We start from the raw sequence: 26,065 nt of genomic DNA, 5'->3' as shown, positions 1-26,065 counted from the left end.
TAAGAAGACTAGAGAAGTTAAAAATAACCCAAGTTACAATAGTGGGTAAAGTTACTGATTAGACAGAAGTTAAAACATGTAGCTAGCTAACTCACAGTATCTGATTGATGAATATTTAGCATTTAAGTTTAAGAGCTATAAGAAAAGGATAAATACTAGATAATTCGTTCCCCACTGTAATGGGGTAGCCTGTTACTAATGTGGTTCTTGGTGACTGTGGTGCCAGCTGCATTTTTGGCCAAACACAACAGCTTTCTCATGACCATCCTCACCCATGAGGAGAGATCTTGCATGGAGCTCTGAATAATCGCACCAACAGTTGTCACATTGTCAACAAGCTTCTTGCTGATGGTCTTGTAGCCCGTTCAAGCTTTGTGTAGATGTAATATCTTGTCCTTAATGTCCTTTAACAGCTCCTTGGTCCTCTCCATGGTGGTGGAAAGGTTGGAGTGGAAGAAATCCATAATGTGGACAAGCCTGCTTTATACATGTAATGGGTTTAGATTTGGAGTATCTGGAATTGACTGATAGTCAGTCTGTGGGAGCCAGAAATCTGGCAGTGTTATAGTGGATCAAATACTTTTTTCACTCAATGACGAAACTTTTATGTCATGTTTGTTTGTTTTTTCTGGATTTTTGGTTGATTAGAGACTGTTCATTTTGTTGTAAGTAAGCTAACTTAGAAATTTAGCAGGGAATCCAATTATTATTTTCCAGAGTCCACAACAGTTCATTAAATTAATGTAAAAATTATTGCAATAATGGAAGTGAATATGAAGGAGGATCTTAGTTCACTCCTAACCAGGATTGTGGGATGTGTGTGAAAAAATGCAGGAACCAGTTTACTAGTTACAAACCAAAATTGTATAAAAGGTGTTTATTTTGTGTAATTACAAGCAAAGCTGTGGATAATTCTGCATTTATGCAACTGTATGCTGCAGTATGTGACATGATAGCATGTAGGGAAACGCTGTAAACCAATAACCACTTCCACATATGAACAATGGGGGGAGCTGTGAGTAGCTATGAAACACACCACCTCCCCTCTGTGCACAGAGAGGGGACTTGGACAGAGCGCAGCCTTGAAATCTGAAGTGACAGCTGCTTTCAGAGCGCTGCTGTTCTCCTAAAAAAAAGTCTGTATTGGTTTTTTGCAGAGAATGTGAAGAGCTGACACGATGATGCAGAGGTCCACATATACAAATGAAGAAAATGCAATGCCACAATGCCTGGAGAGCTCCAGCCCTTAATAGGTGATTGTAGTGTGTAGAGTAGCATGCACTTCAGACACGCTGCTTCTCTGTCACTCTTTGCTGTCCAAAAAAAGAAATGTCCATGACTATTAAAATCTTTGAAAATCGCTGTAAAGCTGCCTTCAAAGACTGGTGATGATTAATTATATATATCTCCCTCGGTGCCTGCTTTAAGCTCAGTGTGTTATTTATTTATCTGCCAGATAAACTGTCAAATCCCTTATTTGTGCATACTTCTGTCGGTTAAGTGGATGTCTCTAATTTGGAGCTGAAATGCGTTAAAGCTTTTTTTCTGGAAATAATAAAAACAAAAGTGTGTGTGTGTGTGTGTGTGTGTGTGGGGGGGGGGGATTATTTTTATATATGACTCATTTACTATGCAGGTACTAAGGATGTCACACTCCATGTTCAAGGGCTGTTTCCATACACGCCCCACCTGGCACACTTCATTGTACCCGAGTGTATACTGTTCACACCTCCTACAAAAAACACAGGTACATCTCTAGGGAGGAACCCAACCCTCGAAGAATCTGCTCCTCCCATGGATGTAGTTTCTGTTTTATTCCTCAAGCACGCTATGGCCCTGCACTACACACACACAGCTATGGAGTCACGTTGTGCTCTGAACGGTGCAAACCAATGTCAATATCAAACAGAGGGCTGCTGAACTGTCTGCAGAAGACGTTTAGCATCCTATATGTAAAGATTAGATCGGCGCGTTGTGAGAGTGAGTAGGTGTGAACCTGTGAGTGCATGCAGAGAACAAGAAGGTGCAAGTACATGCTTGCGTATGTGCAGGCCCATGAGCTCGAGAGACACTGAGGAAGTATTTTTATTAAACTGGTGATCTATTTTGAAACGTGTGGTCAACTTACTGCTTCCGCTTGACTCTGGCCTTACACATTTGTTATTATAGGAAGTTCTATTTTAGCAACACGGCGTGAAACTGAAACTACGAGGTGCATTATGGGTGGTAGGTTAGCACAAAAGTACGCATACATCTGGCTGATGTAGTAATGACAACAATCAGTCAAATCTCATCGTATTTAAATCTCCTTTATGTCTCAAAGTTGCAGATCACTTCCACAGTTTTGATGGCCTTCTGCATGTTAGTGCACTATTTCCTTTACTACTTGGACTACAAGGGCTTCCAGGATCAAATGGCACACATGTGGTCTGGATATTAAATGTTTGTTTGTTTTTTTTATTTAAATGAAGCTCTTCATTCCCTGCGTACACTTGCTTGTACACCGCATCTCTTCATGAATGTAATGCTAGCCCTCTAGCACACAGGGCAACCTACCTCTCTGTCTCTTTGTTTGGGATGCATGTGACAAGAGCACAATAGAGTGCTGGACAATAGGCCACTTATTGAGTGACTCGCAGGGAGTGGGACAGATCCCTGATCGTCTGTCACTCCGCAGCCTCGTGCACCCTTCGGCTCTCGGGCAGTGTCAGGTTGCATTCTCCTCTGACGAAGAGGCAAAGGCACTTGTTGTCACATTGGAAATCTGGGAGAGGTCACGGAGGTCAAGATCATAAAAACACAAAAAAGAGGAGAAGGGGTTAAGCGGGTGTTTATTTCTTTCATCTTGATAGCTTATTTCAGTGGCACAGCTTAGTTTTTGTGCTTATTTGACGCATGCTTTATGCATGATTATAACTGATAATAATTAACTTTGAACTAGAGCGAATTGAATTTAGCCCCCTTAAAGTGAATTAGAGTTAATCAGGACACGAGTGCATAAACATCTTTCATAAGTATGTTTTCTAGCATCACTCCATCGTTGTGTTTATGTTTGTAGCTATGCGTGTGTATGTGAAAACAGTCGCTGTCGGCAGCTGAGATGTTCCATCATGTCACTGTCAGCTGACTGTCAGCGACTGCCTTCAGCTGAACAGCTCCTGAACTCTCTGGCTTTAAAAAAACAAAACAAACATACCATGACCTTCTTCTCTTCTGAGAAAAAGCAGAAGTTTCCCGGTGTAGTCAAATCCAAGGATGGCATGTTTTTTTGCAGCAATTCACGCTGAAAACAGGACTAACCTCGTAGCATAAACAATAAGAACAAATATCTGAAGTGAATCTTGAGTTTTTGCTAAATTGCATCCAGGATCCAAAGGCCTGCTGCGTGTTATATTTATTCATTCAGACTCCTAATATGCTTTGTGGCTTGTGTTCAGATAATATTCATTAACTTTTATGTTGTCTTCTTCATTTATCACACTTTATGGACTTTGTTTTGCTGCTGTGACACTTTTGTTCCCCTGCATGGGCTAATAAAAATATCATCTATTCAAATTAGTGACACTAGATTACATAATACACAGATGTACCAATATACTAACCAAAAGAAAAGCAAAAGTACACAATGTGTCGCATTATTATTACATATGTTTTACATAATACATATGATATTATTAGATTTAAATGGTTGAAGCAGTGACCTGCAGCCTTTTGATATGTTAGCCAGTGGAGGTGGATCTACTTTATGACACGTTATGCCTCCTTGCTGGTGACAGCTATGCTACGAGGCATTCTGTTTTCTGGCTGTCCATCTGTCCATCCTCTCTATGTGAAGGCGGCGTCTCTGCACGTCTGGCACAGACGTTCACATGCACTGAGGGATGAAAGGATTAGCTTTAGGTGGGAAAAGGTCAAGGCCACTACGACTTTGTAAAAATGTTTTTGGCTGGTGCTGTGCAAAAGTTATTAGCCGCATTAGATAGTGGCTGCTTTTTGCTTTTACTCATTTTCAGTCCTTGTACGCACTGAACACTGACCTATGAATTAAATGTTAATTTCTGTCTCTAGGCACTTTGTTACTAGCAGGCTGCTGGAAAAACACATAATTTGTTCCCATTTCTTTTGTTGAATCTATGAAAAACACCTAAGCTAACAAAGTGTGACAGACAGGAAACACTATTTTTACACCTCGAAGAGCTATTTGCTGAAAATCTGGCATGTCTTGAAATGGTGTGCACTGTGTCCTTGAAAAAAAAATCTGAGGAAACTGAACAGGTGGAGGACAGAAGAAGAAGTGTCAGGCCTAAAAACAATCTACAGCAGATGAACAGTCTGTCCTTAAGGAATGGGCCCTTCAGCTGATCCATTTACTGTTCACTAAAGCCTCATCAGAAATGGTCTCCGTGGACGGGAGGCTGTCAAGGAGTCATTCTGAGAGAAGGGAAAGTGCCATCAGATTTTAATCCACCAAGCAATACCATTTGAAAATCAGCTGGTTGGCAACAGCTTAATTTCTCATCATGACAGTGATCCCAAACACACTGCCAATGCAATAAATACATACCTGGTTAGAAAAAACAAACAATGGAGCACGATCAGTCATGGATTTGGCCCTCAGAGCCCGGACCTCAACATTATTGAAGCAGTGTGGGATCATTTTGACACAGAAATATTGATTAATAGAGCCCCCCTTTTTAAGCCTTAAGTATAAATGCCTCCGAATTTTAATTGAGTAATATAAACTCAATGTTGAGCTGTGCAACATTGAGTTTATATTACTCAATACTTATTGTATTGTAGATAAAGTGTTTACACTGTTGAGTTACTTTTTGAGTGAGGCTGAGTTAAACAGAAATAATAATACTAATATTAACCATTCTTCCTTTCGCTTTTGCATTTGCTCCCGAAAACGCAGCCCAATCTCCACTGTGAGTAAAACAATCTTACCAATAAAGGAATACTGTGTATTCCCACACTCTGGCACTGTCAGTGAACCTCTCTTGTATCTCTGTGACTGCTTTCTGTGCTCCGAGCTCTCATATTTTTGCATGAGTAGTTTACAAACTGCTCCAGTTTTGAACTTCTCTCTCGCCCTCCCTCCCTCGCTCTCTCTCTCTCTCTCTCTGAAGGTGGGGGCAGAGAGCTATTAGCTGAGCGCTGCAGACATCATTAGGAGGGGAGACGCTTTCCACCGTCAGCGCCGGAGCAGAGCAGGGGAGCCCTGGCAACAAGGAGAGACACAAACTCAACAGCCCGCTACGCCCCGCAGTAAGTCGCACAAAACTATTTCCACAGAGCCGCTTTCGCCAACCTGTCACCGCTTTGACGTCGTCACTCTTCTCTTTTGGAGCTGGCTAAATTTTAAAAAAATGGCTGGAAGAACTGGGAAGGGTGGCGCTGAAGCTCTGGTTTACTTCAAAGCCTTAGAAAATGTTTACTTCGCACTCTGACCTATTTTTAAGTGACCACACAGTACGCGGCCACGCGGGCTGTGGGTGGGTATACTTGTCATTTGGAAACGTGAACGCAAAGTGTTGTTTAAATGGGACGAAAGAGGGGCGGAGGTTCGGCTGGATTCTCACCGAGCGAGGAGCGCGTCCGCCGGGTGAGTTGGGAGTCGGGCAGGCGCTGTACTTCCAGTAACTGCGCCACTCGACCTCGGCTCAAAACATTTCCTCTTTGCAGACTATTTCTTTGTCGGACATGTCCGAATAATGTCGCTTCGGGCCACATTGGTCTTCTTCTGAACTCTTTTCTTACTGACAGGGACTGTCAGGGGAAAGCGTTACATTTTTAAAAAAAAAAACATCTACGTTTCACTATCGCGGAAGTGTTTTCTCCACACGAAAGGAGGCGAACTACTAACCACAGTCCACATGATTTCTAGATTTAAAAAAAAAAAGCGTAACCGCAGGTGTTTTGCATGTTTCGATTCTTAGGAAGCATTTATTGTTGCGCACGTAATACTACACAATGTTTTACGTTGTCAGCTGGTTGTAAAGGACATACGGTTTGTGATTGCAGGACTACCCGTGATGTCATTCATCCTAGCATGGACCATTATATAACGGGACTGTAGGGAAGCCTGTGATAGCAAGCTATTTTTACTCTGTTTACACCTCAGAGCAGGGTAGGCTATGCGTCCCAAGTGGTAGCCAATGCTTTCACTCACACTATAGTTTTTAACGAGCATTCCTAATGGCAGCAGACTGATTGACAAAGTGAATGCTCAAGATTAAAAAAAGAAAAAGAAAGAAAAAAGCTGCGCTTCTTTCCACCAGCTGCATGCTTAAGTCTTCCTCTTTTCTGATGATATCTGTGCAATTTATAGGAAAAACACGAAAAAACAGAAGTGGGTTTGCATTACTTGTTGATTATGTCATTTCTCATCTTTGAAGCCTGTCCTGTAGGCTTAAGCAATCAATGACTGGACACCCCATAGAGCGCTTTCAACACACAGACATCTCAGCAGACAGCTGTGATCGTGGTTAAACTTGCTTTCTATCTAAAAGGCTTTTGTTTTGCTATTTTTTAAACGTGTTACTGAAAGAAATAGAAAATATTAAAACACCAACAAATTTGAATCTGCAGCTTTCAGTAAAAACACACTTTCTGTTTTATTCCATGGTTCTTGTAATTCACTCACTTGCAGCCACTGTGTGTTAGCAAATAATTGCAGAGTGAACCTATAGAGTCAGTGCAGCCCGTCGGCTCCGGTGTTACGGGTTTTATGGTGTTGGACATTTCTGTTAGTGCTGTCGCTAGTTCAAGAACTTCTGTCCTCCATGGAGGATGCGAGCACAAACATACGAGTGACCCATTAATTAAATTCCTTGCTTGCTTTGACTCTTGCCTGTAAACACATATTTCAGATTTTATCTGCACTGCCTATGATTGTTGTTATCCAAGTACTGAAAGAAATGTGATCTTGTGGTTGCCATAAATCCCATATACAAGCTCTTCCAACATTTGTGTCAGTGCAGTGAAACACACATTTAGAAACACCTTCATGTGGTACATGGTGTGGAAAAATATTCAGAGATCAGTGTGAACTTACTTTATAATTACTTTTAATGTTTAATAATAAATAAACAGAAAAAGTGTGAAGAAAAAATGCACACTAGTTTGACTTTTGTCTCTTTTCTGTAAAAAAAAAAAAACATAATCGACACTGGCCAGCCATTTTTTTGGTACTGGTATTCGGTCAGACCCTTTTGAACACGCAGATCAATGCATTGAGTTGGTGGCATGTGATTGGCTGTTGTATTTGCACTTAACAACATGGCCATTAAGTCTTTATTAACCATACTGAAATTATAATGTAATTTTTATGTGTGACTGGTATTAAAGACAGCAGGTTGGAGAAGAGAGGAAGGGGTCGCATCCAAGAGGTAAAGCTGAGCTTCAAATCTTTAACAAGGGATGGATTCATGTATAATGATGGGAAGGATGTGGATAATGAAGTGAGTGGGATCCGGTGTTAGTCCCTGTGGGATGCCATGGAAAGGTCTTTTTAATTGAAATAAATTTCTCTGCTAGCGAGGTCAACTAGAGGCGTCCAGGAACTGTTCATGACCGAAGCTTTATAGATGTTAATCCACCGCGGTACATTTTTAGCACGCAAATATCCACCGCTGTGTGATGGCTGTCAGCGTGCAGCGCGAGCAACTGGTTGCCTTTTGTCCCGTCCCCTGCACGTTCCACAGGCAGCAGCTTTGCCTGAACCGCTCAGAAGGTTTCTGGTGGTAAGAATGCTTATGAACGGGTCTGCCTCCTGCTGTGTGCTACCTGTGAAAATGAGCAACTTCCGCCAGTGTGCTCACCTGATTCTCCAGACTCTGGTGTTCCGGTGTGAAAACAGCTTATGGCTGGGAGATAGATGCATTATGAATGCTTGAGCAGAAGGGAGGTGTTAATATAAAGGGAAGATGGGCAGATTTTTAGAAGGGAGGTAAGCAGAGGGTGTTGTAGTGATTTAGGTAGAGTGGCAGCGATTTGCCCAGTGCTAATCCAAGACTGTTACCATGAGATAGAGTTGGATGTCTCGAGACCGGTCTTGGTCACTTTTACGTGGTCTTGGTATCGTCTTGGTCTCGACGGACTTTTGTCTTGGTCTCGGTCTTGGTCTCGACGGACTTTTGTCTTGGTCTCGGTCTTGGTCTCGCTGTCTCGGTCTTGCGCTCTCAAATCGACATAGTGTTCGGGAGATTTGGAGTCAACCATCAGCGGAGCGGGGGGTGTCTTACTGGGCTTAAGCCCGGGTCATTTTTTCAGAAGCATGGGGTTTTTTGGAGTGTAATTTGTTTGTTAGATGCCTGACTGACAACTGTATAAAACAAAAACAACACACGAAACACAGAGCGCACCGTCCTAAATTCCCCCTGATTTTGGTATGATCCGAGCTTTGGCACTAGGCGACTGAGCACAGCACCCATGTGAGCGAGGGGGGAGAAGCTGCTGCCTGCGAGTTTGCTGTAGAGGAGAGCTTAAGTTTGACCAGGTACCAACGGAAATCATTCGTACTGAACTAATAATGTAAATATGACGGTGTATCACAAAAGATTGATATCAAACTGATCACTTGGTTGCGTTACTTACTCTTCGAGTGAATCAACAAATGGATAAATAAAAAGCCGAACGACAATGCTGATTTTTTTAGAGAGTCTTAGCTTACATCTCATATTTTCAGTTGTTACCCTCCACGGCTAAACAAACTCTCTAAATCGGTTTCAGTTGTGTACTGATGAACACAACAATGGACATAAGGAGCTTCTTTCAAAGAAAAAACTCAGGTAGATGTTATTTTATATATTATGCTTTGTATGTTGTTGTTGTATGTTCAGTATATCTATGCAAAACAAGAGGAATTTCAATACACAGCAGTATATTCACAGTTGAAACCAGATATTTACATACACTTTAGGGAGAAAACATAAAACCTTTTTTTTACTGTTAAACATCAATTTAGAGTAAACTTTTGTTTTAGATAAATAAATGTTGCAATGTCTTTTGAATTAGTTAAATGTCAGAATAAAAAGAGGGAGCTGTCTATTTTAATCACTTTCATCAAATGTAGGAGTACATATACACTAAGTTTATTGTTAATTAAGATTAATTAAGAAAACTCCAGATTATTCCATTCTGAGCTTAAGAAGCTTCTGATTGGTTAGTAGAGTCCATGTGGGTAAATTGGTGGCACAGCTGTGGATGCATATAAGGCAAAACACAGAGCCTGTTTCTTTGAAATGGGAAAGTTTCTTTGAAAAATCAAGAGATGTCAACCAAAACACCTGGAAAATAATTCTGGAAAAGAATTGTGGAGCTCCATAAGTGTGGCTCAATTTTGAATACAATTTGGTGCCATTTACAATTAAGAAATACAGACAGTTTCTCTCTTTACTCTTAAAGTTAACAAATATGTTTTTTATATTTATCAATCTAAAAAAATAAACATTTAGTCTGATTTGATGTTACAATTAAAAAGTGTTTGTGTTTTTATCTGAAGAGTATGTAAATATCTGGTTTCCACTGTATATTTGTGTTTGGCTTGATTGTCAGCACAAAGAGGGAGAGAGAGGAACAGAGAGGGAGAGAGACGACGAAAATGACGACAGAACAGAGATGGAACAAGAGCAGGTGAGACACACATGTTAGTCAAATGGTTGTTTGCCAAAAACTTATCAGAACATGTATCTCGTACCTATTGTATCTTTTTAGATAGCGTTTGTTACTTTTAAAATTCTATATTTATTAAGTTATGCAGGCTTGTTTGCTCAACAAGGCTAAATAATTATATAAACTTTTCAGAATCTAAATAGTGTACTTTGGTAGAATTAAAAAATAAGTGTAGTGCAGGTCTAAGATGATTTTTAGTGCTGCTATCATCTAGTTCTGATTCTGGTTCTGTCTTGGTTACTGTTGTAGTCCTGTTTTAATTCTGGATCAGTTCTGGGTCTGGTTGAATTGGGGTTTAGTCCCTGTGTCTTGATACAGGCCCGACTTTGTTCTGCCTTGCTGCTTAATTAAAAAACTATATATATATATATATATATATATATATATATATATATATATATATATATATATATATATATATATATATGAAGTCATTCTTTTTTGAACAAAGCTCAAAACAGAGCCTAATAATCTTTCAGTCATTTCTACCCCCACTTAATTTCCTTTGGCTGCTCAGCTCTCACACAGTGGCTCATCTACGCTCCAATCCCTCCATATTGTGGCCAATCACATGCGAGGATATAGGATAATATCATTATGTGAAAAACAGAGAGGGTGAGAGACGCAACAGTCAAGTGGAGCATGCGTCAGTCCTTTCAGTGAGTGAGTGAGACAGTAGACAGTGGTGAGGAGGGCTGTGCGAAAGCAAAAACACATAAATATGCCCGAGACCCGTAAACGAAGCAGCATCTGGCTGCAGTTTAAAGACTTTTTTTTTGTCTCGGTCTTGGTCTTGGTCTCGTCTCGTCTCGTCTCGGTCTTGGTCTTGGTCTTGTCTTGGTCTCGATACCCTCTGGTCTTGGTCTTGTCTTGGTCTCGATACCCTCTGGTCTTGGTCTTGTCTTGGTCTCGATACCCTCTGGTCTTGGTCTTGTCTTGGTCTCGGATTAGGCGGTCTTGACTACAAGTCTACCATGAGATGCTGAAAAGTAAACTTAGATTTTGTTGTGCTAGTTCCAGTTTGAATTTCAAAGAGTTTTAGATTGAGTTTCAGAATATTTTTTCCCCACATTTCTCCAAAAAGCGTTGCCTTACTTGTAAGGAAAAGCATGAAGCAAAAGTCCAAACTGTTGTACAAGTCGTGCGGCTGTGAATCAGGCGTGCTGCTTCAGCCGCTCTCCTGCCGCACGCACACATGCGCACACTTTACCACTGCTGCCTTTGATTTGAGCCGCCACTCACTTTCAAATGGTAATGAGTGGCAATTAGAAGCCAATGTGTCCTAATCACAAGTCATTTAACTGAGCTTGGCTCATTTGCCATATGTGTGCACGGACTCACACCGTCAAACACACATGAATACACACATCTGCTAGATCACGCTAGAGTGTCGTCTTTGTGTTTGGAACTTGCGCTGTGTGTGTGTGTGTGTGTGCGCGCACACGTGTGTGGAAATGAGCGGGAGATTTTGTGTCAGTGTGTTTGTGAGAAAGACATAAAGAGAGAGATCATTTCCAGGTAATGATTGGGTGGAGATTTCACGCCTGAATGAATAAGTGACAGAAATGGTTTAATACTCTGAGTGAATGATGGGTGGGAGGATCAAATAGATTGACAAATGTGCGAAACAGGTGTCTGCGTGTCTCTGTGTCTCTATTGAGCCATTATGTGGAACAAAATGCTTACTCTTTACATTGGGTTGCACAGAAAATTTGACAAGTTGAACTGATCCACTTGTAGTGCAAACATGCCATAAATAAACTGGGATTTGTCATAGAAATGTATTGTAAATTCTAATTGGCTGTATTTTTATGCCAAAAAAGACAATAAAATTATCATATAAATTACACGTGATTTTTGAGACTACTTGAGGCTACAAAAAAAAGAAAAAAAAGAAATCTATTTGTTTGTATCAATACTTGCAAATTCTTTTTAAATTGTGGCATGACTCTTGAGTTTCGATTTGAAATACATTTCATGCCTTCACGTGGGAAAAGTGTTTCAACCTGAACCAAAATCATTCGGGCGCTTAGATCTACCCGTGTAGTTGTGGTGCCTCAACCTAAAGAAGCAGTGAGTGAAAATGAAAGTTGAGTTTCAAATCTCACAGAAGAATATCTAAAAGCGAAACTAATGTGTGGTATTCCAACTTCAGTCTCATTTTGCCGAAAGTCTTGTGACTCGTGGTGCCGCTGCGTGCCTGCTAGTGTGGTTCTGTTGTTTACCGCTACAGTTTGCGCCCATGAAGACAAGTCAGTTAATAAACTGTTGTGACTATTGCGCGAACGGCTTCCGGGCAGTACTGTTCCTGCAACTTTCTCCAGTTTGTCCCTCGGGATCCTCAGCTACTCCCGTGTCAAAGTTGAGCTTAATCTCTCCAGTGGGTCCTACGCTGACCTTTCCCACTTGGCTTTCTGGTAGTTCTCAAACATCAAGCATCCAAATCAGGTGCCAGAACTTCCTTACCAAGCCACAATGTTCAGAATAGTCACTAAACACCTTCATGTCTGTTGCTGTAACACAAAAAAAAATGTTATTTGCTGTGGGATAATGAAAACGATGCGACTGCAGTTGCGAGTTAATCCGTGGTTTTCTCCTTTTCTGCTAAAAGTTACCCGAGAGCTTGACAGAAAGGAAACAGTGTTGTTCAGAAATGCAGGGGTATAATAAAAAAAAAGCTCCGAAGTGTGGGATCGAATGAGGTGAGCCAGAAAAGAATGACAAAAAGCCAGTGAGGTGAGCTATGAGAGGGACCAACAACAAAAAAAGTGTGTGAGGAAAAATGGTTTTAAAAAGGTAGAGAGCAGTGGGTGGGGATGGGGGCAGATCAAGCGATCGAGCTGTCTTGTTGAACTGTGCGGTGTGCTCAGACCTTTTCAGCTTTTCCTTTTATCCTCCTCTATTCACGAGTGCGGCGAGTACACATGCACGCACTCGAGATAAAGGACACATTCACGTACAGTATGCTGCTATTAAGGGGATCAATGAACGTTTCCTCGTGTCAGAACACTTCACCATGTGTTATCATGTTTTTTTTATTGACTAGTGTACAGTCCTGTGTTCCTTAATCTGTCGTTTGTGCCCTTGAATCTGCAGGAAGAGTGAAAAACATGCCACTGTTTGCTTGCGCTATTTGCCAGTATTTGTCCTGATCATAGTTTAGTTTATTAATGTACAGCTATCACGACATTAGAGGACCTTAGAAAGGATTGCTCTTGTTTGCCACTTTGCAGCATTCGTTGATCCTTGTGTGTGTGTGCTCAGACATTAGAGCCTTTGTGACCCTGTTTCTGTGCTTACCGTCTTTATTTTGAAGTGGCTAATCAATACCAATCTTCTGAATGACCAAGATAGTCCCAGTGCCCGAATGAGCGAACGAGACAGACAGAGGAAGATAAATAGAGGGAGAGAGGACTAAAGCCATCCTACAAACTTGTGTTACGCTGTCGGGTCGATAAGCTGCTGTATGGCTCAATAACCATGTGAAACAGGGAAGCTGGCTTTGGGACTTACTTTGGCTGTGTGCTGGCTTTCGCTCTGTAATGGCTGCCAGTGGAGCTGACATGATATAGGGTCATCTGTTTTCCAGGAAAAAGGTGTAAAAGGCTGAAATAGTCTAAACTCCAGGGTGTCTAAATAAAAACAGAAAAATAGGTAAATGACGAGCACGCAGGCTACAAATTTGAATCTGTAAGCCAGTAAGATCCTCTGAACTATAAATGAAAGGCAGGTGAACATGCATTAGTTTATTCACCATGCTCCCGCTTGTTATCTCTTTTCCAAGAAGGAACGAAAAGTTTTAGTCGTGGACCTTTTGAATGCTAAAATAAATGAAGGAGAACCAAACAGGTAACGGCTCAGCTATTAGTAGGGAATGTGTATGTGTTATTGGTTTTATATAGGGCGTAACAGAGGAGTGTCTCTTTAAGATGAGGCTTGAAAGAGCCACAAAACATTTGGTGGGATCATTGAAATCTGGTTTTGTTGCTAAAATTATTAATTTGCTTATTTCAAAAAAATATTCCCACTTATCTCCAAACTACAAAATCCTTCTCTTCTCTTCTCTTCTCTTCTCTTCTCTTCTCTTCTCTTCTCTTCTCTTCTCTTCTCTTCCTTATCAAAGGCAGTAGAGGATTACAGAGGGGAGTTGACGCTGACTGGCAAGCAGACAGCTCCTGCAGACTCTTCTTTTCCCCAGCAGAGCTTCAGGCTTGGGACAGGGATAAGCTGACAACCTGGGACACAGCCAGATAGATAGAGAGAATGTTAGGAATTGGGGTAATGTACATTCATTGGAGCACAAATGTAATGAGTTCTATTATTCAAACATTACATTCACAAATACTGTTTGGGTGAAGGTTATGGCACAAGGTTAACAACTAATGAATTCTTGTGCTCATTCTGACTTTATTGGAGCTGATTTATGGGGCAGTACTACGTTAATTAATCAAAATACACTGTTACTTGTGCTATAATTGATTACATCAGGTCATGTTTAACTTTATTAGTCATCCTAGACAGCTGGATAAACCGAATTGGACCATGCCATTCAAATTCTTCCTTTCATCTTTTCAATTACAAAGAACATTATACCCTTTCTTGCAAGTCGCTTTTTGTATTCATGCATTCAGTTATGTCATGTAAACCAGTCTAGTATGAGGCAGGTGTTTTGTAATTTCCCATTTGCAAATGAAACCTTAAAGTTTAACAAACTGTAGACCGAGCTGGAAATGAAGGTGTCTGGACATGCAGAGAGTCCATTACATCACGCTAACTTGTTTGTGCATTCCAGTTAAAGTGACTCTGAGTGCACCTCTATTTTTGCTGGATTTACCTCAGTGGGTAGCAAAAGCCCCATGTCCCCAGTTGCAAAGTGGGTGTGTGGGTATCAACAATGACTTAAGTCTGAGCCAGAAGGATATGCATTGAGTGAGAGGAATTCAATAACAGGAAAATGGCCAGTGATAGAAACAATCCCTGGAATACCAAAACCCACCCTTCACCAGTGTTATTCTTGGCAAAACATTGCTTTCCATTACTACTGTTTACTCCTTGTAAGACCAGGGTCAGTGCAATGCACCAGAAAACTATGCTGCCTGTCATTTCATTGATGGTCCATGACGTGGCATGTGGAGTAAAGACGAGAATTCAAATAAGGGGCTAGATGCTCTCTCTATCTTTTTTTTGACATTGCACCGGTATGTAGTAACAAAAAATCATGGTTAAGCATATGGCCTGGGCCATACATGGGCAAACACTTGATGACAGGTCGAGACAAGTCTGTGCAACTAAACCACAAGCAGTATTTAAAACAGTGAAACTATTTCCTCTGACAAATCTGTGGTGTGGTTCGAATAGATCTGGGTGCAGTGCTACATTTCTCTGTCTATCTGTATGTCAGTCCAGCTGGCTCCCTGTCTGGCTGGTAGCTGCGGCTTGGCTAGTTCACCTTTATACTGGATGGCTGGCTTTGGGTCAGCCTCATCTGGCTGGACATTTGGCTTGATACTTGGCTGCAGGCTAGCTTTCTGACAAGCTTTCAGGGTACATGTCTGACTGACTGACTCGCTGGCTATTATTTCTGGCCTTTCCTTTAGCTATGTAGTAAGCTCATGACATTGGAACAGGGTCATTTGGCTGTGACAGTCAGGGAGGTGTGCTAAAACACTCCTCCGGAGCGATCCAGGATGATACTTGCCTGGCCGCGATCCCCAGGAGTCCATTCCCAATTACAGTTTCAGGACCTCTTTGGAGAAAGTGTCTTTTCTTTTTAGTTTGTTATTCTCTTTCATCGGCCTAGACTAGAAAATATTTTCACAAAGTTACAGCATTTTCATACCCACATTCGAGTCGGCACACTGGACCGAGAAGTAGAACATTCAAACACTAATTTTGTGGTAATTTCACCCCAGATTTATTTTTTTTAACTAATATGAATTCACACTCGAATGAATCCGTCGCACAGACACTTGTGGGAATCGAACTACCACCGTTCCAATCAGTAGACAATCTATGTGCTCTATGTGCTGAGCTACAGCCACCCTCTATTGAGGAATGCAAGTAAATAACTGTAATTTGACATCTTAATTAAAAAGATTTTCTCAGATTTTTGTTGTTTGTATAACAGTAAATTGGAAAATCTTTATAGTTTTGCCATTAAAAATATCATTTTAATAAAAGAAATGTGATAAAATATTTTGACAATGATCAGTACTGTTAATTTAGTGCAGCTGTGGTATAAAGATTACATTGGGTGGTGGTCTAATAAATTTGGTTGGCACTGTAAACCAGTGGCCCGCAGTTCTTGTTTGATGAAAGTCACTGTATTATATGCATTACTGGGTGATGAGAGCTGACTTGTACGGTGGTAGCATCACTCCTGCTTTGAGTGAGTTGACACAAGTATGGTGCAAGACAATTATAGGAATTCATTTCTGTACAATAAAGAGAATTCATTTTCTTCCTGCTGTTTTACCGTCTATAACAGTTTTCTCTTCTATGCTTTTTTTAATAGCGTCACGCTTCTATTATTGATTTGATTGGAATGGTGTTTTACAAGATAATGCGATCTTTGTTCTCAAGTTTAGAAATAATTCCTTGAGTTGAGAAAAACAAAAACTGTATATATTATGTGTAGATGTGTACGGAGCCTGGGAGCTGCGATATGGAGGAAAGAAATAGCTAGTAGAACAGGAGACCGTTCATGTGTGAAGTGATTTTTCTGACACGACTGTGAAGGAGTGAAGTTATTTATAATTTTTGTAGTATTTGTAGTATTGGTGTTGTAGAGGGTTGCTTGGGTGCACGTGGAGAGACACCTCCTCTTGTTGAAAATGAAGTTGCAGCTTGTTATTCGCCGTGCTGTGGCTACAAAGAGGAGCCGCCCGTGTTTTACCAACAATTTGCTCATGAGTTATTGATTTGGAAAGCTTAAATTTGTGAATACCTTTCCAACAAAGTAAAAGGGAGACTGCCTGGGCTGTCAGACAGCTCTTATTATTGTGTGTGCACAACTTAACCAAAATGGGGAAACAAAAATGGGAATAAATTGCATCTTGTGGTCACAATAAATCAAAATGCGGGAACAAAAAATGTCAAAATAAGACAAAAGAATAATCAGAAAGTTGTAATTTAGTATAGTGTGGCCTAAAAAATGCCTGCTCCTCGACTCTGCTTTCTATTATTTTTGTGTCTTCAGTTTTATAGCTGTATATTTGTGTGCATTTAGTCAGGCATTTGTGTGTTAGTTTTTGTGGATGCTGCAGCTCAGTCTCATGTTTTCGTGAGTGTGTTCAACAGTGGGTGACTGTGTGGCAGGCCAGCTGATGAGCTATGACACAGATAAATGAGGTCAATGTAAGGTTTCACTGTGGTCAGACCAGGTCCAATTCTCTGACACTATCATCTAATATTAGCTGCCAGAGAGCTCAGACTAACGGGGCCCAGTCTCATACCTGCTATGGGTATAGATATTGTTTAAAGTGAGCCGTTCTTGTAGACACTCATGCTAACATGCAGTAAGGCCGTCATGGACACAGAGTAAGAAACAACATGTATGGGATGGCCATGAATAATCTAACTCTTATTGAGATCAGACATTAACAACCTTACATGCAGCTCAGTATCACGAATATTTGAAAATATGTGCACGGATAGTGTGCTATAGCCAGCGTACACACCTATCCACAGGGACTTGCCCAAGGGAATTACCTGTGGTAGAAAAAGTATGTTCCCTAATGGGAAATTACTAAGCACCAAAAACTTTTCTGTTTTTGTACATTCCCTAACTTTCACTGCTCTTAAGGGAACTTTGTAACTTCCCTCTTACGGGAACTCTCTTACATCTGGTAATGCATGCATACATGTGCAGTATTTAAAAATACCCGTGTACTGTTTGCAGTATGTCTACAGGGCTTGAATTTCAGCGTAATGTTGCAGGTATTGCACGTAATTTAATTGATTCGGGCAAATCTAGTGCTGGAGGTTTCAGCACACAGTTACAGAGAGCAGTTAATGTTCAGCTCAGTGCTTCCATCGGTGCAGAACGACTGGTCAGAAGCACTGCAGAAATGGACTGACATCCAATCTGGACGACACCTGGCACGCTCTCTCTCCCTTTCTCTGTGAGACTGCAGACTAGGAACCTGCGAGTTACTATTGCCTGCTCTAACCTTCAGTCTTCGTCTCTGACCCACATGTTATTTCTAGCTGCCCACCCTCACATAGACGCCTAGAACCTGGCCTGATACCCCATCCCCCATAAACACTTCCCTTCTCTTTGGGAACCATTTAAGGTGGAATCCCCACTTAAGTGGTGTGTTGCTCCAGATATGATTTTCCGGCCTGTTGTTTAACAGTCTGACAGTCTATTAGAGAAACTAAACCACAGTTCAAATGGCTTCAACTGAAGTCTGGTAGGTGGATCCCTTTAAAAGTATCTAGGTCGAGGGCTTCTTCATGTTGAGGCTTTTCTGCAAATGTTAACTTGTTTCAGTCATAGGTCTAAGCTGTGATATTGTTTCCATTTAGTAATGTAGGCGTTGTGAAGAGCTATAAGATCATAACAGTAATTAAGAGCCTTGGAAATAAATTCAGTGGGCTTAGCTTTCATTGTCTGCTGTTGACACTGCTTCTGTGCTCTCTGCTATTTTCCTCTGACAGCATGGCCCGTTAAGGCCACAGCAGGGCAGCACTGTTAAAACAATCTGTTAGAGAACTGTATTAGTTTTACTGTGTGTTTTGAAAATTCAGAAATAATATTTCTGACTGAAGATTTGGTAGTTTGTATATGGGTGCTTACTACGCCTGCCTGTCAGATGTGTAACATTCACCACTAACGTAACTGTGTAACTCCCCTTCTCTTCTCCCCTCAGACCTTTCCACTTCATTTAGCCTCAAAATTCAGGAACAGCCTTTTCGAGGGGAAAAAGATGCTCTCTCTCTCCCCCTCCTCTCCAGTGCTTTGGTTTTGGAAACCAGCGCCTAGTCAGCTCGGTTTAATGCTACATGATGTGCCATTAGCTCTCCTAGCTATTTGCCCCCACAGCATCTCTAGCAGGGCTGCTTGAGATGAAGCTGAGTGCATTTGCAACCTGACAGGGCACGCTACCTAACTGTTGAAAGGGTGGGGGTTGAGAGCACTGAGGTAGCGTACACCTTTTAAGAGGCATTTTATGGCTACCATTTACATTCTTACCTAAAGCAAGAGAAATGGTGTGGAGAGTGAGGGAGGAGAATCCATGTGTCCATTTGGGTCAAGGGTGGAGTCAAAGCATGCAAAAAACATGTTGTTTCAGGACATTGAACTTGAACAAAATACACCTGTCATAACAGCTATTTCAGGAAAGGGCGTAACTGTTGCAGACATCATCGTCTCAAGTTGCTGTTCAGTCTTTTCAGCTTTCATTATGATAAAATAGAGACAACAATGGCATGCTTTAGAGATAAGATGTTGTGAAAGGTAAGTGAGGTAAAGCACCTCAGTGCGTGAATGTAAATGCAGACAAATATGAAAGAGGCGCCGTCACAGCGCAGAAACAGACTGACTGGTTCATCACAGCAGATAACTGCGTGGACACGACTGGTAATGTTAACTACACTGTGTGGTGAAATGCACAGTACTTAAAAACTGCAAGTGCGTGGTGTAGTAAACAACATAGAACTGAAATGAATTCGCTTTAGATCACGATCCACTTTTCCAGCTGGGATCAGAACAATATGTGATTCACATAATCAGTCGGTACGTCCGTAGTGTAAACAACATGTGTGCGAAAAAAATGTAAGTTTAGTGATAGGTTTTGAGAAATGGCTATGTGACTCTGTGCTATGACAAATGCTTACAGAGTAAGCATGCTTACTTTCAGCCCAGCCCGATTTGCTATCGTAGCTCAAGCCAAACAACAGCTTATAAAAGTTGCATGTAGAGCCTCTGAGATCATTGGTTGTGATCTACCTTCCATAGCTTCATACTATGCCATCACAATGGCTAGCAGGATTGTTTCTGACCCCTTCCACATAACACATCACCTGCTCAGTCTTCTCCCAACAGGGGTAGGCTCGATCAATTAGATGTACTTTTTGTATTTGTATTGTGTTGTGTTGTATTGTGTGTTGTTGGGTGTGTCTTGTGGTTATATGTGAGCACACTGAGACAAATTCCTATTAGCTGTGTTGTTTGAATGGCTACAGCAAGGTTGAGCAAGTAAATCACAAACAGCATGAAAGGAGAAGCTGGAGTGGAGTTGGGTTGTAAAGCGGCTTGCAGTGTGCAACACATGGTGTCACGCTAAAGCAGCATAAATGTCACACAACCATATGAGATTAGCCAGTTGAATGTGTAAAGGTGCTGAACAGAAAGTAACAGGTTAATGACAATATTACTCAGTTTGCGACTTAACTGAACCGCCCTGCCTGTAATAAATAAATTGGAGGCTATTTTGTTTAAGGTGCTTTGGTGTGGTAGTTTTAACTTAAACATGCACAAGAGAGCGGGAGAGCCATTTGAGGATACTCTATGTAGATGTCCAAAGCTTTTCTATTTCTTGAACTTGAAAAACAGAGATAAAACCAACTGGAAACTTCACAAGGTCTCTTATTGTGGATATGAAACAAAGCAGGGAAGAGGTTTCCTGGCCTCCTGATGGAAACCCAACAGCAACATTGACGCATACACTGCTGAGTTTATTCACTCAGATAGACCCGAGCTCTGTGATATTTGCTCTTGAACAGGGCGACCCTGAATCACAACTATTCACTGAGCAGCAGCTAACATGTGCAGATACCTTGTTGGTTGAGTTCCTGTAAAACAAATTAGAACAGCAATGGTTGGGTTTAAGCTTATCAGTGCTTATCATGATTCTTATGAGATACTATAAACAGGGCTGTAAGTGCATGTTTCATCTTCCCATGATTCAGTTTGCTAATAGGTTCTCTCCTCTTTGCAGCGCATTTAGTTTGTATTACACACATTGTATGATGTGGCACTTATTCATCAGTATTGTTTTAAATTGCAAGATGTGAGAAAATCTCGTGTCAAGGTGGGTGTTTGTTTTGAGGAGCTGAGCTCTATATTTAAGATTCGAGGAGGTTAAAATATGAGTCAGCTGTCTTGCACCATGGTTGCTAGTGCTCGTGGCTTGTTTATAGTGTGTTGTCTTGGTAATGTCAATATATTGATAGTTAGGGAAATACAGATGTTAGGGATACTTAAGAAAAGGCTGAAGTACTTTCAATATCCTGCTCTGTGCCAGTATTCTTATTTAGAAAATTTAATGCAGCTTTTCCATGTTATTTGCATGCTATTCTGCACAATGTGAGCATTATCAATCCTTCTAACTGTGCAACATGTGTGCTTGAATGTGTGTTTTAACACAAAGTGCCAGTATGAGTATGTTTGACTTCCTATCTGCTGACCTGCAAGTCCAGGCCTTATCAGTATGACCCAAAAGCTATCTGCATTTTATCAGTTTCTCTTGGAAGTGATGTTGCATCAACAGTTCCTGAGTGATCAATGTAAAACTGGACACATCCACAACTTCAAAAGGTTCATGTTTCAAACGTGTACTTTCATTTCCCAAAATCACAACACAGAAAAATCCAGTCCCCTCTCCCAGCCTATGATCTAATTCTCAGGAAAATTGCACAAGGCTGTTAAGAAGCTGCTGGATTTGCAGGTTTCTGTTTGAACTTTTTGCACAGGTCTTTCTCGGCCCTAAGTGCGTTTGCCAAGTGCAGCACATGATCGGAGTCGACCAATAGTAATACTACTCGGTCCCGTCTGCTCCAGCTTTGGAAAAGAGATTTGTAGGGTTTTATTGTTGTTGTTTACTTCTAATCTTCTAAAACTGAGGCACAGTTTCATAATGCCTCGTAAAAGTAGTAAGCTTGTGTCCTGCACTCATTTAAATGGGTTTCTGTTTGTAAGCCCCGCAAGATGGAAAAAGCCTCGGATCAGTTTGTGTATTTTCTGTCAAAATTGGTGCACGGTGTGCACATGTTAAGAGATTTGTAACTGGCATTATACCTCTACCAAGCATAGCCCAGATCAATTGCTTCATACCTGAAAGCATATGTTCAATACATAATTTTGGGATAAACTGTGAAGTATGATGCGTCTCTAAGGCATTTTTCTCTGTAAAGCTGATAAACAAGAAACCCTGATGCATTTCTCATGATTTCTTTTATTTTTGTTAGTCTCTAATGTGGAACTTAGCATTTGGAAAATCATGCAAATCTGAATTTTAAATTCAGGGTACCACAGTATGTCTTTGGCACCTCTTGTACAGACATGTAACTGAAAGCCATTTTAGTTTTTTTGTTCCAAAGTAGAATGATTCATGACAGATTTCCAACATTTGTGCGTGACTCAGAATGAGGTGGATCTGCCAAAAATAGCGCACGTCTGTGTCTGACTACCTGAAGTTTAATTAAGGATCGCAAAGGTTTGTTTTAGGTGCTGCGCAAAGGCTGCTGAAGGGATATGAATCGTGCTGCTCCAAAATAAATGAATGGTAATTGTAATAACTGACATTTGGAATTGATTGTTTAACAAAAAAACAGACATGTAAAGCAAACATATATTTATTTCAAATTCAAATTCAAATTCAAATTCAAATTTTATTTGTCACACACACACAACCATACACAGTATGACATGGGGGGTGAAATGCTTGTAGCTGCGCAATGCCCGACCATTAAATGACAGAAAAAAGATTTACAGTATTTACAATTTACTACAAAATTTACAAATTAACTTAGGAATTTACAGTAAAAATAAAAATAAATAAAAATGTGCAAACAGCAGAGAGAGATTATAAAGATTATAAATTATAGGAAATTATAGGAAATGTGTGGTGGTGCGTGTGGTGATGTGATGTGTGTGAGAGTCCAGTCTTATAGTGATGTGTGTGGGAGAGTACAGTCCTACACCTGGTTCAGGGCCCGAATAGCCTGGGGGAAGAAGCTCCTCCTCATTCTCTCTGTTTTGGCCTTAAGGGAGCGGAAGCGCTTCCCAGACCTCAACAATTCAATTTAACATGAAATACAGAAAATTAAGCATTTCTGTAATAATGTAATCTGTAAAACATCTGTCCTTTGAACAGATTTGTTTGCTGTTCAGAGTCCTGGAAGAGGTAACTGGCATCTGAATTCCCTGAGAGCTATTTTTAGTGGTTCCAGTATTTGCAGATCTGCAACTTTTCTGTGAAAAGTTCCAAGATCACAAATCAATGGACCAGATCATCTTTCAACACTGGAGGTACAGTGAAAGGTTTAAGAAATTCTGGTCTTGCACAGAATAGCATAGTGATAGAAGCAAGAAAGAAAAAAACCCAAGCAAAACAAAAAAAGAAGCAAAAAAAAAAAAAAATACTGTGCTATTTTCGAAGTAATATCTCAGATAGAAGCATTTTGCAATTCTATAGCAAGGCGAGCATTATGACTGCAGAATTTATTGTAATGATGCCTTTCAATCCCCCCTGGATATTTTTAATCCTTTAAATTGATCCTTTAATTTGTGCTCGCGTAAAAAGCTCAGGGTAAGATGTTCTTAAAATATGCAGTACTACATAGCAAAAGCAGTTTGAATTCATAATCAGCTAGTTTACATTAAAAGCTGACATATATCACATATCACATTCACACAGATGAGACATGAGGGTATCTTTCAACAGTTAGTGGACATCCACTGAAGCAATAGGGCGCTTTATTTTTTAATATTTGGGGTGTTCTGGATGTGCTGTTATAGCATAATTATGCAAAGCATCAAGTAAACAGCATTTCAGTCATTTTTTGTTCTGCCAGCACGAGTAAGGGGTTGGTTCCTGTACTCTCCTTCATGGCAGGTATCATCTAATTATTAAGCCAACTTATGGACCTGTTATCTTGTGCTGTATTTATGCACACATAATGGACACAGGGCTACAAGTATGTGTGCATTTGAGTGGCTGTGTGTGTGTGTGTGCTGAGGTGGGCTAAAAGGAACTGCAGTAATTTCACAGAGAAGAAGAACTGTGCGCCTGCCCCACTTTCAGTCTTTTAATCATGTATAGACACTCGGGGCGCTCCTCTGAGTAAGTGTTTGTGTGTCTGTCTCTGTGTTTGTACGGCACTCGTGGTGTGTGTGTGTGTGTATGAAAGAGACTTACAGTATGTGTCAAGGGGGGAATGCACTTAGAATTCCCTGACCTCAGACGACCGTGTGTGTGTGTGTGTGTGTGTTTATTTTTTCTAATGCATGCATTTTTTTTCTGCACAGAAAGGCAGAAGCAGTCACTACTAAAACCTGCCCTCATTTAAACTTTCAAGTGCAGTGCTGGCAGTGATTCACTGTTTTATTTTGTGAGATGTTAATGCACTCTAAAAGTACTGACAGAATACAGCTAAATACAGTAGCTACAGAAATACTGTAAATGTTAAGGATGTCCTAGCAAGCCTACGCCTTCGTACTTAAAAACAAAAAACCTTGCAAAACAGATGTGATAAGAAAATTCACCATTTATATATTATCTAAAGCGCTTCCTTACTTATTTAACTGGGGCCATTAACAGCTAAATACAAATCCCTAAGGGGTGTGTGCGTTTGAGTGAGTGCACATTAAATTTTTGGCCCCTCCAACTATGTAATCTCAGCATGACCTTGTAGCAGTTTGTAGCCCCATGGTGCCCATCCCTGTGACTAACGCCCAGTGTAACAAGCTGCCACAAGCAACTGTACTGTTATACTTTACAAGACCACAATATAATGCTGTCTGTAGCTGGACTACAAGCTCCTACATGCCTCTCTTGCCTGTGAAGTATTTGTGATATATACATTGATAGCAAAAGGCCATACACCATTTTAATAGCTGACCTCTTTTAAAAATAGTGCCGTATTTAGTCCTCACTCTGTGGAAGTATTTGATCCATAAGTTCCTGTTCCAGAAAAGTGCGCACAGTGAAAGAGGAATTAAGGACCTGGCAGAATGCAGTTAATTTACAAGAACATGTTGGAGTTTAAACCAAACGTTTGTCCTTGAAGGTCCTCTCCATGGGATTAGGAAAACTAAAGAAAACAAAACAATTCATGTATTCAAATTTGATTAATTGCTACTATTAGTTTTCTCCAGTATGTAACTGCAGGGCTGAGGAGATTTCACCCTAAGGCATGTTTGAGCTAAGCCCCTGGAGCCTGGAGAGCAACACTGGACATCCAAGTATTGACACCTTGTCTCACTAAGTTTTGCTAAGAGGCAGCAGGGTGTGGCCAACACAGGGTTAGGTACTCTGACCCTTTGACCTTGGTTATATAATTGACTGTCGCTCTGTTGTAGGAGTGAGCGGGAGCAGTCTTTTATGATGTGTCACAAGACAAACATAACTCAACAGTGACATAAAGCCTCAAGAAGCAACTGCGCTGACTTGAAATGTCACATTATTGTTGATGTCGAGCTCCATATTTAAGCTCCTAAAGGAGGGAGTGTGTGTTTTTTATGGCTTTTCCCCAGGCCTGTGTTTTTGATGAGTTTGCAGGTGTGGACGCACATAATGCATGCTAAAAATACACACGTCACTTGCAGTCAAGGTTAAACAAAGATAACTGGACCTTATTTGGGTTAAGGGCAGTGCAGCATGTTGGAAGCGAGCCATGACCTGTCCCGCACGCATGCACGCGCTCACTCACACATCTCTCACACACACATATAGTACACACACCTGTCAGTGTTGGCATCTGCTCAGTTCTCTTTCTTGTAGTCTCTCTGTTCCTTTGTCCTCTCTGTCTTGGTCACTTGGTCAGGGACAGCTGGTGGGGCAGTGTGAGCACCTGTACTTTTTATGTGTGTGCATCTTTTTGTGTGTGGTTAGGCTTATCAGTGTGGCTAGGAGGATGTATCTGCAGTGTCCCAGCCAAATGTCTGTGCATCAGCATGTGTGTGTGTGTTCAGTGTGTGTTAAGTGAGCGTATGAGCACCTGTGCTGCCAGCAGGAACCTGCCACGGGCGTAGTGCTTCCTGACGTATGCTGGTGACTTCCTAAGGTCACGCTGTGAACCCCATAATAACTATTATCTTCTTAAAGTTGAGCACAGTGTCAAAAGAGAGATGGTAAAGTATTTGGTGCAGGACAGATAACGCCTAATATGTGCGCAATTATTTTTGATGTGTTTTCTTTGGTTAAACTTTGCTTTGACACTGTCGGTGTTTTGTTTTCTGCAGTGTCAGTGTCCGCACAATGTCAGCACTACCCTGAGGGCAGGCCACGTGCACACACTTCTGGTGTGCACGTCAGGTCTGCCTTATGTTCAAACCAGAAACTGAGATTTTCAGTCATTTGTAAGGATGAATCTTTTTTTCTTTTTTCAAAAACAACTTAAACTTAATCAGCATACAAAATAGTTTCAAACAAGAACAAAGCAG

At 40.9% G+C, this 26,065-nt stretch overlaps 1 protein-coding gene across 4 annotated transcripts in view; it reads left to right on the top strand.

The window, feature by feature from the left end:
- Positions 1–5,018: 5,018 nt before the first annotated feature.
- atxn1a (ataxin 1a) overlaps positions 5,019–26,065 on the top strand; it is a 101,207-nt gene continuing 80,160 nt past the window's right edge. The window contains exons 1-2 of one of the 4 annotated variants that reach the window (XM_085147591.1): positions 5,019–5,268; positions 13,799–13,953. The gene's annotated coding sequence lies outside the window, so the exon portion shown is untranslated. Of the gene's footprint in view, positions 5,606–13,798; positions 13,954–26,065 lie in introns of all 4 variants that reach the window. The other 3 variants (XM_085147589.1, XM_085147590.1, XM_085147588.1) reach the window with 3 other exon arrangements.

The sequence above is a fragment of the Neolamprologus multifasciatus genome, chromosome 22 (assembly GCF_963576455.1).
Source record: "Neolamprologus multifasciatus chromosome 22, fNeoMul1.2, whole genome shotgun sequence".
NCBI classification, from domain to species: Eukaryota; Metazoa; Chordata; class Actinopteri; order Cichliformes; family Cichlidae; genus Neolamprologus; species Neolamprologus multifasciatus.
Note: the sequence above shows the minus strand (reverse complement) of the source record. Positions and strands in the feature narration are given on the sequence as shown.